The sequence below is a fragment of the Rosa rugosa genome, chromosome 2 (assembly GCF_958449725.1).
Source record: "Rosa rugosa chromosome 2, drRosRugo1.1, whole genome shotgun sequence".
Lineage (NCBI taxonomy): Eukaryota > Viridiplantae > Streptophyta > Magnoliopsida > Rosales > Rosaceae > Rosa > Rosa rugosa.
Window position 1 is genome coordinate 15586224 of NC_084821.1, and position 14501 is coordinate 15600724.

Genomic DNA, 14501 nt, shown 5'->3' on the forward strand with positions numbered 1-14501 from the left:
CAACTCCACTTGAGAATTCTTAAAGAATTGGGGAGGAATTTGGGCGCACAAAAGATAATTAAATTATCAAATTCGAGAAACATTAGTTTCAACATCTTAGAGAAGCCTTCACAATTCCAGTTTAAGTCTGCCTCTTGTAATTCTAATAAGCTTAAGCGGATGCCTCTGATTGCTTCTGTTCCCTGATATTATTTGGAGTAATTTAAAGTCAATTTCCACATTCTACACTAGGCCAAAAAAGCGATCAGACAACGGACCAAATTCGTTGTGTGATTTGGACGATCTCCGTTGTGTATCGGAGCGTTGTGTGATGAAAAATGGCACAACGGTGGAAACCTGTTGTGTGAATCACAAACAGTCAACACTTATTTGGTTAAAACTGTTGTGCCTTCTCTCGGCAGATGGCAGCCATAGTTGCCGCGCAGTCATGCTGCACATGTCATTGGCATAATTCATACAACGATGTTTGTCTCCGAGCCGTTGTATGAAAGGCGAATCAGACAACAGCATTTTATTTTATCTGTTGTATGAGTTATCATCACACTTCACTTTTGGAAATTTTATTGTTGTGTGTTAGTTTTAGATAACGTATTCTAGTTATTACAGTTGTGTGATTGTAAATCAGACAACGTATGTTTGTTAGAACTGTTGCATGTTATATAAGGATTCATTGTGTGAACATCCAAATTATTACTTCAGACAACATTATTAACATTAGAAATTCTGTTGTGTGATAATCGTCTTTTCTCGATTTTGTGCATTGATAATAATGCTCCATTTTACCTAATGAACAGTGACTAATTGTAAAGAAAAGACACTAGAATCTATGAATAAAGAGTAATCCAACTCATACTATTTGAAGAAAAGCATTCAAACGTTAAAAGGAAGGATTTCCCAATCATTCAAGCCAACATTAAAAGAAGAAAAGCATTCAAATGCATGCCCATCTACCTGGGACATCAAAAGCTGATACAAATACAAACTATTTGTTACAAAACATGCCACACAGTGCATGAATATTGGACCAGCAGAGAAGCACAAAAATGATGCTTTCCTTCAGCAACAACCGAATATGTATGATCAATACAAGGGACTTACGATTCCACAATCTTCATCCAATCTCTTAGCTCAACTAAACAAGCAGGTGACCTGCATATTCCACAGACGCTTCACACACCAAAAAGAAGGAATCACATTGTTCATCCATAATTGAATGACAAGCAAACAAAGCAAAAGTATTCATTGAAGTCGTCATAATTCCGCCACACTGAAATGTGCAGCTTTCCCGTTATTGTTTCTAGCAGCTTCCTACATGCAAGGTTAAAGCAAAGCAGAAGTTATTCTCAAGATCAAATGGAGTACACATCAAGTAGACTATGTGACAAGATAGCTTTATCAAAAATGAAAGAAGCATCAGAAAGAAGTCACCATATTAGTAATGCCCACAAAGCAACCACCGTTACTCCCTTTCCCACATTGGAGTATATATCAGCCAGACTATGCGACTACTTAACAATAATAAGTGATACCATAATGTCGAAAATACCACCCATGCGTTCAACATTTCAAATCTATAGGTACCGCACAAATAGACTCCTAATATTTCCAGCAATGTTCAACAGCAAAGGACCACAGAAGTTGAGATATTGAATTGTTACCTCAATGACTTGTAGAGCAACCTAAAAAAGTAAGACTTACTTTCTTGTTTCTTCTTTTTCTTTTATTTATTTTGGGTGAAAATGAAAATCATGCTGATTTGATCAAGAAGCCATAAATTCATATAAACTCCAGACCAGTCAACTTAAGATAACCAAGGTGTCGTAGAATCTTATGTAATGACACCACTATGATCTCCAGAATCGCACCCATGAAAAAATTATAAATAAATAAAGCAAGATCTAGTAAGCTTTTATCACACCTTTTCAGAGAAGTGTGATCTTGTTCAAGATATAAAAAATAAGTAAAAGACCAAATAATACCACTGAGAAGGCATCCAAGAAAGTTGGCACACTTGAACATTTAATTTATACTTGGACAGAAAGTACAACTAGATGCATAAAATGTGCAATCACTAAAAATCAAATGGAGATGCACTGACCGCTGCCAATGTTTCATACATAGGATAAACAATCTGCTTGAGGAAGGACACATAATCATTTTCTATTGTGCAGCCAGCAGCAGGAATAGCATCTAACTCCTTCGCCATCTGCAGAACCATAAGTGATGATGTTAAATCTCATGAGTAATGATATGAAAAGTTTGAATAAATGTACTGCTAATATCTCTCAGAAAAGTCTCCGCACAATCAAAAATACAAACAATTGACAGTAAAGAAGCAACAGTATCATGATGCATATCCAGCAATTTCCCACTTGCCGTAAAAAATCTAAACAAATCATGTAGATATCATCCTCAACAGCGAAATGTTGTTAAATATTGACAAAATAGAGTTTTCTAAGAGTACCATCTTCAGTACAAAGATCATTCCACTATAACTTGCAAAATTACTTTGGATATAAACCAAAAATCCTATATTTAAATTTCTTCAATGTTGCAGACAAATGATTTTGTGATGAAGTTGGATTTATGATCCCAGGCATTTGTTAGTATAGTAGAACAATCAAAAATTACAAGGAGCTCGTTTGCAGTTAGCTCAGTTCAGTCTCCATAACAGAAAATGTTAATGAGGCTATTTAGCAGACAAATAAATAACCAGATATTTAAAGCTACTATGAAAAAACTGAACAGATCAAACTGCATGCAAAGTTAACTAGAAATGTCGGAGCCTTACATGGTCAAACATGTAGCAAATGCATTCAGGAAGAAAGTGGACATTTGCAGCCTCACCCCATATCAGAAAGTACAATGACACCAGAAAAAGTTTATGTCCCGATTAATTGCTTGTGCTGTGGAAATACATATCAATTAGCAGGGTGCAAAGGCATTTAGGCATCAATAAATTTAGGAAATCGTTAGGTTACTGAAATGACATATTCCATACAAGCCAGATCCGCAGGTATTTGCACCATTTGATCTAATTATCCAGGACTTTCAGAAATACCTCATTGATTGCCTTCTCGTCTATTTTCTGGGAATGCAAAAATATATAGCATATCAGTGAGCTTCATAGCTAAATTTCCTTGTCTATGCCAAGAAGGAGTGCATGATGAAACCGTGCAAAGAAAGAATAATGAGCAACATCTTAAAATCACATACATGATGTTACAAGACAAAAGAGAGAATAACAAGCACAACTCACACAGACAGCTCAATATGCATGGGAATCCAGCCATTGCAGAGCCTAGAGACTGTTGACCCCATCTGGGAGAGGCTATCTCCCCCTTCAAACCCGGGACCTTCAGGTTGCAATGGAGCAACCTACCAAAGTGCCAAGCTTACACTTCAGACCATTGTATGGTCTGCAAAGGATTAAGCATCTACAACACAAATAGTTGAACCACTTGTCCAATGATATTTTCCTTCATATATGCTTTTATTTTGGTAGCTATCAAAAATGCTTGATATTAAATTTTCAAATTTCTAGAAGCACAACAAGAAATCTAACAGGTTAATTTTTACTCAAAGACAACAAAGCAAGACAACTTGAATTTTATCAACATTAACTTCAATAAAAATAGCAAGGTAACATGCTTCAGAAACTCAACAAGTCAACAATGCTTCATGGTTTGAAATGACGTTTTTTTATAAGAAAGGAATACAAAGACCTTGAAAGAGCTACTCTGATCAAGGCAAGTGAGATTAACAAAACCAGTGGCAAAAGAATTGAAAAAAGAAAGCAATGACCATCAAGGAATTAACATATATATGCACACGAACATCACCAAGATGTGATTCCACCTTTGAACATGCAACTGAACCATTGAACTTGATGTTTCTCCTACAAGCTTCAACTGAAAATGCAAGAAGGCAAATACCAGCAGCTCTTTTAAATGGTTAAATGTAAAAGCTAAATCCAGTGACACTATAGATATGCATGTGCTCAAAGAAAATGTTAGCAAACAAATACAAAAGGAATAAATTGAGGCTTTTCTGACCTTAAAGAGATCAAAGAAAGAAAACCTCAAAGCTGCCCTTATGCACCAAATCAAAAACAATACAGGAAAAAAAAAAAAGATTAGTGATACAACTACTAGTACCACTGCAATTCACTAGTATCCCTAGAAATAATGAAAAGGATTTACCACTGCATGCTCCTTTGCTTGTTGGGTGCAGTAGAGTTTTAATCCTAATCTCAAATAATACCTACTCTGCTTGATAGTGATGAAAAACAAAAACAAAAACTATGAGATTGAAGCACTTGCTTCCCAATCAAATTTCATACAAATTGATTACTTGAAGACAAAAAGAACAGATGAGACCGAATTACTACCTAGACACCAACTTTCACGTATAGCATTCATAAATTTCTCATATATTACCTGCAAAAATTGTAAGAAAACCAAACGGAAAATCCAAAACTGCATTAAACCCAAAATTCCCCAATGAAATCAAGTAATTAAGGAAGTCACTCACCTCAAATCCTAAACGGAATAAAAATAGAATTGAAACAAAGCTCAAGTATTTTTGCCCAGTTCCCAAACTTCTATGAAATTCAGGAATAAGATGGAAAACTAGCACAATTGAACTAACCCAAATCAATAACATGCTATATTAATCAAAGAATAACCAACAAGAACATAATCTAACGAAACAAACACAATCCGGAAAATAGAAGCCACTCACCAAAAAGAAACTGAACCCAATACCATGTTCTTGCCTTTTAACTTCAAACAAACTCGTCTCTCTCCTTCTCTCTCGTTTATGATCTCCTCTCCCTTAGAAAGCAACCCTCCGGAAGATAAACATCTTCTTCTTCCCTCTTCCTATTTCTTCTTCTTTTCTTCTCTATCTTTCTCAACATCCCTCTATTCTCTTCTTTCTCCTCTCTTTCCCGACCCCTTCTTATTTTTTTCTTTTCTTTCTTCTGCTCCACCACCAAAAGCTGCAACAAATACATAAAATTTCAAGCTTGCAGATCAAATCAAGCTATCTTTTTCAGAGAAAAAGTAAATCAAATCGAATTATCAAGCAATCTTTTAACAAAAAGGTAAATCAGATCGAATCTGAGAGAGGGACAGACCGAGATTGAGTGACTGACAGAGTGACGTTGCGAGAACGAGACGAGGTCGTCGTGCCGCTGCCGTCGATCGTCGCAGAGACTGGGTTGAAGGTTTTAAGGAGGTTTGGGTTTTCAGAAATTAGATGAGACAATCAGACTTGAGAGAATGAAGACGAAGTCATTGGACTGTACCTCCGTCTTCCACCTAGCCTCCGTCTTCGCCTAGGCAAAGTGAGCTGAACAGTTAATCGAAAAAACCCTAAATTCCCAATCCAACAAAACTCTCTAAGGCCAAAGTGGGAGTGAGAGATGTTAAGGCTCGGGATTTTGCTCGAAGTGAAGAAAGACTCGGGGTTTTGCTCTTAGACTTGAAAAACGAAAGTGTGTGTAATGGTGCCCTCGAGTTGTATAAGGCACCACACATTAATTTTTTTTTTTTAATTATTCAGACAACGTATAGAGTTATATATGTTGTTTGAAGTGTAGCAAAGCTGAGGGAATAAAGATGGAAATTTCCCGCCTGTGCAATCAAAATTTCAGTTTTGGCGCTAAGGTTAGACATTTCTCAATCACACAACAGAAATAATTCATTGTGTTGTAGGAACTTGCAAGCATAACAAACCATTGAAGCCAAATTTACTCGTTTTCGGAAGAGAATGAATGTCATTTTGGAGACTTCTCCAAATTTTGCCACTCACTTGCACAACGGCACATTAAAAACCATTGTATGATGATTTGCAAGTACACTCCTACAACATAAGTAACTAAACTGTTGTACAATTTAGTGGCATCTAGGGTACAATTTGGATCCAAATTTGAGTCCATCTAGGAGGGAAATCCGCCGCATTTTTTTTTTTTGATTCACACAACAGATTATTCTTGTAACCGTTGTGCAATGACCTTCTAAAAAAAAAATTCAGAATTTTAACCACCTTATACAACGTAAGTTTAGTAAACATGTTGTGTGATTCACTTTCCCACATCACACAACGAATTTTTTTTTTTCGTTGTGTAAAAAGTGTTGTATGTTAAGGTTATTGGCCTAGTGCTAATTCAACATATATTGTGCTAAAACAAAACATATATTCTTCATTCAAACTTGGTATAATTACATAACTTCTTACCATATTTCTCATGAATACATGAAAGATATCTTTACGATGGCACAAACGACTACGTAGACCAGGTTCTTCACAGGACTCTTGACGAACAATTTCCCATGCCATTTCTTGTATCAAATCATGCATCTCTAGATTGTTGTCTCTCCCAACAAATAACAGAGATTTCTGAATGAGAACATCTATCCCAATATGACTACAAATGCCACAGCTTTCTAGTATTTCAACTACTCGTCTTTTCTCCATCCCATTGTAGAAACATGCAACATCAAGAAAAATACCCTTCTCTATATCATCCAGTGCATCAAAACTTAGTTTGAGCGAATCATATATTGTTGGAATAGGAATCTTCTTGAGTTTATTAAATGCACTATTCCATGCATCTAGATCTCTCTTATACAAAGAACGTCCCAAAATTTTAAGAGCTAATGGAAGTCCTTTGGCATAATCTACAAAACACTTGGACAGTTTTGAAAACCCTTCATCAGGTTGATCTTTTTTGAACGCATTCTGACAAAAGAGCTCCAGAGCTTTGTTGCTATTTAGTCCTTGTGCCTTAAATGATAATTCTATATCATGCTCGATGAGCAAACGTTCATCTCTAGTTGTAATAATGATTCTACTTCCCTCACCAAACCATGATTTATATCCAACCAACATTTCTAGTTGGTTATAGTGATCAACATTATCAACAACGAGAAGAACTTTTTTATTAAACAAGCATTTCCTGATGAAAAAGGTTCCTATTTGCTCATCCCAAATATTTTCCTTTAAGATTGGTGAAAGAAGTTGCTTTTGTAGATCAACTAAAGTACCATGTTTTGCAAAAACCTCACCAACGTTAAGGAGAAACTTGCTAACTTCAAAATGATGGGAAGTTCTCTCAAACACTAACTTTGCAAGGGTAGTCTTGCCCATCCCACCTATACCCCATATTCCTATAAATCGAACATCATTCGCATTGGGAGCTAAAAGCAAACCTAGTTTGTCAAGTACAAATTCCATTCCAACTAACTTGTCTACAAATCCTGACAACGTGATCGTAGGACGCACTTTACTCCAAACACATTTCACAATGACCTTGATAAGCTCCCTTTCACATCTAATAAAAAAAAAGGATCCGGCTCCTCTAAAGTGAAAACTCTCTAAAGTTTGTAAAGTTCGTGAAATCTCAATCCTCCAAGTAATCTAATGATTTAGAAAGATGCCACTTCATTAAAATTGAGTATTTTAGAAATTTTAGTCAATTTGAGGTTAACCGTGAGACTAACTCTTGCCGTTTACCCCACTAAAAAAAAAAAAAAAAAATCCTTTCCCAGATACAGTTCACGAACTGTATGTGAGATGAGATATGTTTTCGCAATCCGTTGGTGAAACCGTGTCGGTCTTTGGTTGAGAGGTTCCATCTCTATATGCAACACAACAGTTGGCCCTAGGATATGATGCACAACTTAATTAACTTTTTCTTTGAAATATATATGGTCCTCAATCGCCACTTTGAGTCTTTGATATATACTATATAGGCATTCATGAGCGTCAATTGATAAAGGTCTAATGGCCTAAGATCCCTTGGATACTTTTATCATAGGTGAGCGACTTGATCAAGAACACTGAGTTGGGCCTCCCATTAGGGCTCTATTTAAAAATGCTAAAGCAACAACCTCTTCAAATCTAAATCAATTATGGAGATGGTCGATCAGTTTTGATTTTCTGAAGAGGGAATTGTCGGAAAGATTATACTTCTAAATTAGTTTGATAATAATTTAGTGAGAGGTCTGGGAATTATATATGTATAATTGATATTGTGAAGGATTTTTCTTTTCAATAAAAACACCAATACTGATTGTATCATACTCCATATTCAGATGCTGGCATTTTTTCCTTCCCACAGTTCATGAACTGATATGGGAAAAGAATTTTTTTTTTTTTTGGTTTCTGATGAGGTTAACAGCAAGTTAGTATCACTGTTAATCTCAAATTGGCTAAAAATTTTAAAATACTAATTTTAATGAAGTGGCGGCTTTTCAAATCATTAGATTATTCGAAGGATTGAGATTTGACGAACTTTACAAAACTTTAGCGAGTTTTCACTTTAGAGGAGCCGGATCCAAAAAAAAATTGATATAATGATCAAGCTAATAAAACATACAAATATATGTATTATATAAAGAAGCCGTTACTATATATGACTAGGTAGTTACCTCAAGTCAACATAAAACAATGGGGAAGTAGTAGTTAATGCATGCTGATAATGTTGGTTGATAATGTTGATTAGCCAATCTTTGAATGTTGATTAGCCAATCTCGAGTATCTCATCAGCTAATTTACTCATAATTCTTTGAATTCCAGCCAGAGAAATTAGCCACACTTCTCAAGGCTGCTCTCCACCTCTCCACCTCTCCACCTTCTTTATATCATCACTGAACTTTTCTTCGTGCTTAGCGAAGGCTTCAGCAAAGCTCCTCCCTTGATTCCGTACATCGGACGGATCCACATCAAAGAAAACCGGCAAAACTGTTTTACCCCTTGTTTCCATGGATTCCAAAATTTTTGCAAGTTCATCCAAGCACCAGGTGGAAAAGGCATAGTTTGGTGAGAGAACAACGATGGCAATATGTGATTCTTTGATTGCGTTGCCGAGCTCTGGAGAGATACTTGCTCCTATATCAAGATCTCGGTCGTCCTTGAAAGTCTTAATTGCTTGCCAGTATTGCAGTTCGTGGTATAAATGGGATATGAAACCCTTCCGGAGTTCCGGGTGTCTTCACCCCTGAAACTCAAGAACACATCGTGCTTCCATGGACGAGCCGATTCAGCTGATGGAGAAGATGTTGAGGTTCTTTGGGTGATCGACGCCATTGGCTTCCAATGAAAGAAGAAAACAAAGCCTCAAGTAAGACTAAGGAACTCTGAAAATCGATAGCTAGGGAGAACAGATTATAAGAAAGGAAATAATTGAAGAGAATTAGAGAGAATGTTTAGAATCGAAGGAATAATACTTGATTAGCTAAACTGCTAAAGGAAGACTAGTAGTAGCATACCCTTATTTTTTTTCTAATCACCTTCGCTGGCGTGTACTCCCTTCCAATGCTTGAATAAACCAGTAAATCAAATAAACAAAATAGTTGTGATAGCTGGAGGTGCCGAGTATTATTCCCTTCTTCTTCTTTTTTCCCTCGTTTGTGTGCTTGATAATTCTCAACTTGGTCACTGTTTTGGTCTGGAACTTGGTCACTGGTTACTTCCTTTCTAAAGACTGAGAAAGGACTAAATGCAAAATGCCAGAGGAAATAGAGGAAGACCCGATATCTTTTTTTTTTTTTTTTGATTGGGTTAGTTGTTAGTAACTCACACACCCATGCAGTGGTATCCCAGCGCCAGGACACCTGCACCGACATTGCGGCGAAAGCCTGGCAAAGCCAGACTAATCCACTGCACCGCAGACGCACGAACCCAAAGGGTCCCTCAAATCTGCTGGCCACGGGATGGAGCTGGGATTCGAACGCTAGACCTGGGGGTTCCAGACTAGGCCATTCGACCAACACACCACACCACGTGGTTTGGGAAGACCCGATATCTTGGTGACTTTTCAAACATTGAAAACATCCAAACCTGATCCTATATTTACTTTTGTTAAGCAATTGGTGTGGTCTTACGTGGTATATGGTAACAAGAAAGTGTGCAGGGATTTACTACTTCATTTGGCAATTTAAGGTATGCTTGTGTGAGAAACTACTCTGTACGTCAACATGTACCTAAAAATTTCTTGGAATGCCAGATAGGCAGAGACTCAATATTTTAAGGGAAAATTTCACAAACAGTACACTAAATAAAGGCCACTAATAATTCTTATACATAAAGTTCCAAATCAAACATTTCGGTACACGAAATCTGAAACTCGACCCACTATCAGTACACGACGTCAATTTTTGACACCAAAATGTCCATTATGCCCTCACTTTTTTTTTTTTAATAAATTTTTTTTATGTTATTTTTTTTTCCTTCGTTTTTATCTCTTTCTTCTTCCTTCTTCCAGCTCCACGAAACCCACCTCTGTTTTCATGTGAGAAGAAGCCCGAGCTCACCCACCTCTGTTAACTTCTCAGCCACCAAAATAAGATAACACAGGTGCACACGCACTCTGAAAAAAGAACAAGATGTGAGAAAATTTTAAGATAAAAAAAAAGAGCAACAAACCAATTCTCTTTTAAGATCAAAAGAAAGAGCAACGAACCAAGATGTGAGAAAATTAGAGAAACCTCCTAATTCGAATTAAAAGCAACACGCCCAGATAAGAAAGATCCAAACTTTGAACAAGATATGCAACAATTCAGAGTTGTACACAAGAATCACAATCAAATTCAAAAACCCAGCTACTAAATTTAGAGCAGAACCTGTTCTCAGGTGGAGGAATGGGTGTTCAATTGGAGGGCAAGGGCGGTGTTGGAAGCGAGGGAGTAAGCGTGGAGGTGAGGAAGGCGGCGTTGGAAGCGAGGTTTCGTGGAGCCGGAAGAAGAAGAAGAAAGAGATAAAAACGAAGGAAAAAAAAAAATAACAGAAAAAAAAATTATTAAAAAAAAAAAGAACTGAGGGCATAATGGACATTTTGGTGTAAAAAATTGACGTCGTGTACTGACGTCGTGTTAGATTTCGTGTACCGAAATGTTTGGTTTGGAACTTTATATATAAGAATTATTAGTGGCCTTTACTTGGTATACTGTTTGTGAAATTTTCCCATATTTTAAAGTAAAATCTTTAAGACATTCAGAAAATTGAATAAAAAAAGAAGAATGAATCAATGAAATGGTGTTTGATCTTCTTTGGCAACTTGTGTAAGGAGTATGCCCTTTATGGGGGTTTTATAGAATTTTTTCGAATTTAAAAGTAGGAATCCCTCTCTTTATTTGGTGTAACTACTAGAGCTGGATGAGAGGAAACTTTCACGTCCGATTTTGAAAGGGGAGATCCTATAGGATCCTGTCCAAAATTTTCTTTTGCTAGGCCCATAGCTAGAATACCCTAGCGAGAAAACCCTAGGAGAGAGACGGCTAGGTCGGAAAATTTAGTCAAAGTATACTGTAAATAATAAATTCATATATGTTTTAGGGAATCGAAATTGAAGAAAATACGTTGTATCTTTCATTGATAATAGGGGCCTCTTTATATAGAGGATTACAACTAGAGAATATGTGTCTTACATGAAAACTGAATCATACATTGAATAAGATATCTCCGAGAATATCTGTACGACTAACACTACTACAAAAAGTGCATCACACAACGGTGGAAATCCGTTGTGTGATTTGGACCATGTCTGTCGTCTATCTCGGTGTTGTGAGATGAGCACACTCTAACAACGGTGAAACATCGTTGTGTGTATACCATAGGCACAACACATAAGTTAAAACCGTTGCACCGATTCTGCGCATGCCAATGCCAGAAATTGGATGCGGCTCATTCAATTGTTGTTTCGATGGTGATTAGACAACAGAAGTAAGTACACGCTGTTGTTGGTTAACTTTTCACACAACAGAAAAATGACACTCAGACAACAGAAGTAATACCATACTGTTGTTGGTTAACTTATCATACAACAGAAAAATATGGCAACTGTTGTTGGTTGTTCCTTCACACAACAGATATCATAAAGTAACTGTTGTATGTGTGAGGCTCAGTGTAGAATTCTTCACACATCATACAACATATTGTTTCTATACCGTTATGTGATTTAACATGGGACAACTGATATCTATTCTTTCTGTTGTGTGAGTACTAATGAGACAACAACATTTTATAGGGACCGTTGAGTGATTTTTGTGGTTTTTCGACAAATGTGTATTCATACAACGTTCGTTCATTATCGATATTCTACCTAGAATATTTGCATAAATATAATGCTCAATATATATTACATGATGAAGTATTCTAATTCAAGCATCTAGTGTACCAAAAGAGCTAGCATTTGTCAATCATCTATATATATATATATATATATATATATATATATATATATATATATATATATATATATATATATATACACACGTAGTCATTCGCTCAGGAATGCCACTAATACCAACGATAATTTGCAGTTAAATAAATAACTCCCAAAACTATAAAGGTAATTCCGTTCGTAAATGAACATTGTGAGATTACTCACCTCGAAATTCCCGTTGCTTCTTCACATTACTAGATAACTTACAGAACGCACTCTATCAGTACCTAAGGAAAGTACGGTCTCAATTCAGTACACAAATCATAACGCGATTAAAGTTTGAATCCCTTAATTGAACTAAAACCCAAAAGTAACACCAATAGGGGCAAAACCTCATCTGAGACTACCCAAACTCTCTGAAACACTTCTAGAATCAATATGTCAAAACCACAAGTCGATCCAACGGTCAGATCCTTACGGATCGAAAACCGAATAGTTTGAAATTATGGAAAAACCCTAACAAACTCAAATGATCTCCAAAAGCTACAAATCATATATCAAAATGCTCGTATCGACGAGCAGATGATAATGAAGTAAGAAACTACCCCAAACATGGCCAGACACGCCGCCACGCACCCTCACAAGCTGCTGCACGTGAACCCCACGCGTCGTCGTGTCAATCTCTGAATCAGCAAGATCCAACCGTTCAAAATGTAGTTTACATTAAGTGGAGCAACTTTAATACTTGGGGTTCAAGTCAAATCAGCCTAGATCGCCGCCGCAATTTGAAAGCCACTGTTCACCGTGAGTTACAGCTCTACACTGAAAATAGATCAACCCCACTATCAAGGATCAAAAAAGAACATTGCCAGGAGCAAAACGCAACAGGTTTCACGTCCAGCGGTCGCCGAAATAGGGAGAAACGATAGGGTTCGCCACCGCCTAGTTTCCTAAACCTCGATGCATCGCCGTGGGTGAGAATCGGAGTTAGAAACCATCGTAGGAAGGACTGGACAGAGGAGAGGAAGCGATCTGGGTTGGTTTCGTGGCTTAAGGTCACCAGAGAAACAAGTTTCGGTCGGGTTGAAAAACCGGGTCCAGGTCGGGATTATCAGAAAATAGAGAGAGAAGGGAGAATCTCGAAATTTCTGGAACTTGCCGAAAATGGAAGTTTTTGGAATTTTTTGATATTTCTGGAAATTTCCCCATTTATACTATAATTTCTGAAAATAAAAATAACTTCCACTGACCATAACTTTCTTGTACGATCTTCAATTTATGCGTGCTGCATGTCCACGAACTCATATTGACACACTCTACAACTTTTGTGAAGGAAGTTTTGGAGAAACTCAATGTATAAAACGTCAACCTTTGAGCTGCCTAAAACTATGTGTTTCGAATAATTATTCTTCTGAAAATAATTTCAAATCACGGGTAACATACGAACAAAGCATAACAACAATAATTCGTACAACTGGTCCATTATTAATTACAAGAATTAAATAACAAATAGCCAGGTCATCACAAAAACTGCCTAAATTCTTTATTAATTCTATCAGACAGACTACGTGGACACTTCAAACAAGAAAGAATATGATTAGGCATCCCGGACAGATTTGATTTAAGTAAGGTTAACTTACCTCCTCGAGAAAGAGTATTGGCTTTCCAACCAGCTAACTTTTTTCTGAATTTTAACCGTCAGATCATAAAAATTAAGAGGATCCTTCCAGCATACAATATTCTGAACTCCTAGATATTTACCAATAGAAGATTTATGTTGAATGCCTAAACAACAAGCAATATCTCTTTTAACAGAGGACAAAATATTATTAGAAAAATAAACTGTAGATTTATGATCATTTATTTGTTGACCTGATGCTTCCGAAAAAAATTTAAAGTATGCAAAATATTTTTTGCTGTTGAGTAAGGAGCTTTTGCAAAAAGAAGATTCAAAACCTTAAAACCATGGGTAGAAGTCAAGATACCAACAACATGTGTTTTAGACCTGGTAGTAAGATCATTTAAACTCCTAATGAAGGGTTCCATAGCAAGAATAAATAAGTAAGGTGAAAGAGGATCTCCCTGTCTAATCCCTCTGTTAGGCTTGAAAGAACCCTAAGGACAACCTTTAAGAAGAATAGTAAAAGAGACAGTACCTAGGCAATTTTTAATTAGGCTGATCCATTTATTACAAAAACCAAATGCTTGCAAACAAGCAACCAAATAGTCCCAATTAAGAAAAGTCATAAGCTTTTTCTAATCAATTTTGATTGCCATAGAGCCCATCTTCCCACGTTTTTTTTATTGAACATAGAAAATAACTCATGAG

The 14501-nt window shown here is 36.6% G+C and overlaps 1 long non-coding RNA gene and 1 pseudogene across 9 annotated transcripts; both read right to left on the bottom strand.

Annotated features, from left to right (window-relative positions):
- Positions 1-825: 825 nt before the first annotated feature.
- LOC133734526 (uncharacterized) lies at positions 826-5533 on the bottom strand. 9 transcript variants are annotated; one of them, XR_009858375.1, is made up of 8 exons: positions 5141-5533; positions 4744-5002; positions 4391-4439; positions 3260-4268; positions 3002-3088; positions 2792-2906; positions 2099-2206; positions 826-1308 (listed from the first exon to the last, which is right to left on the bottom strand). It is a non-coding gene; the product is annotated as an uncharacterized LOC133734526 (long non-coding RNA). The 9 variants fall into 9 exon arrangements; XR_009858376.1 differs by having other exon boundaries at positions 3260-3911; positions 4056-4439; XR_009858382.1 differs by having other exon boundaries at positions 3260-3378; positions 3859-4439.
- A 620-nt stretch (positions 5534-6153) lies between these two features.
- On the bottom strand, positions 6154-9096 carry LOC133730426 (TMV resistance protein N-like; annotated as a pseudogene).
- Positions 9097-14501: the final 5405 nt, after the last annotated feature.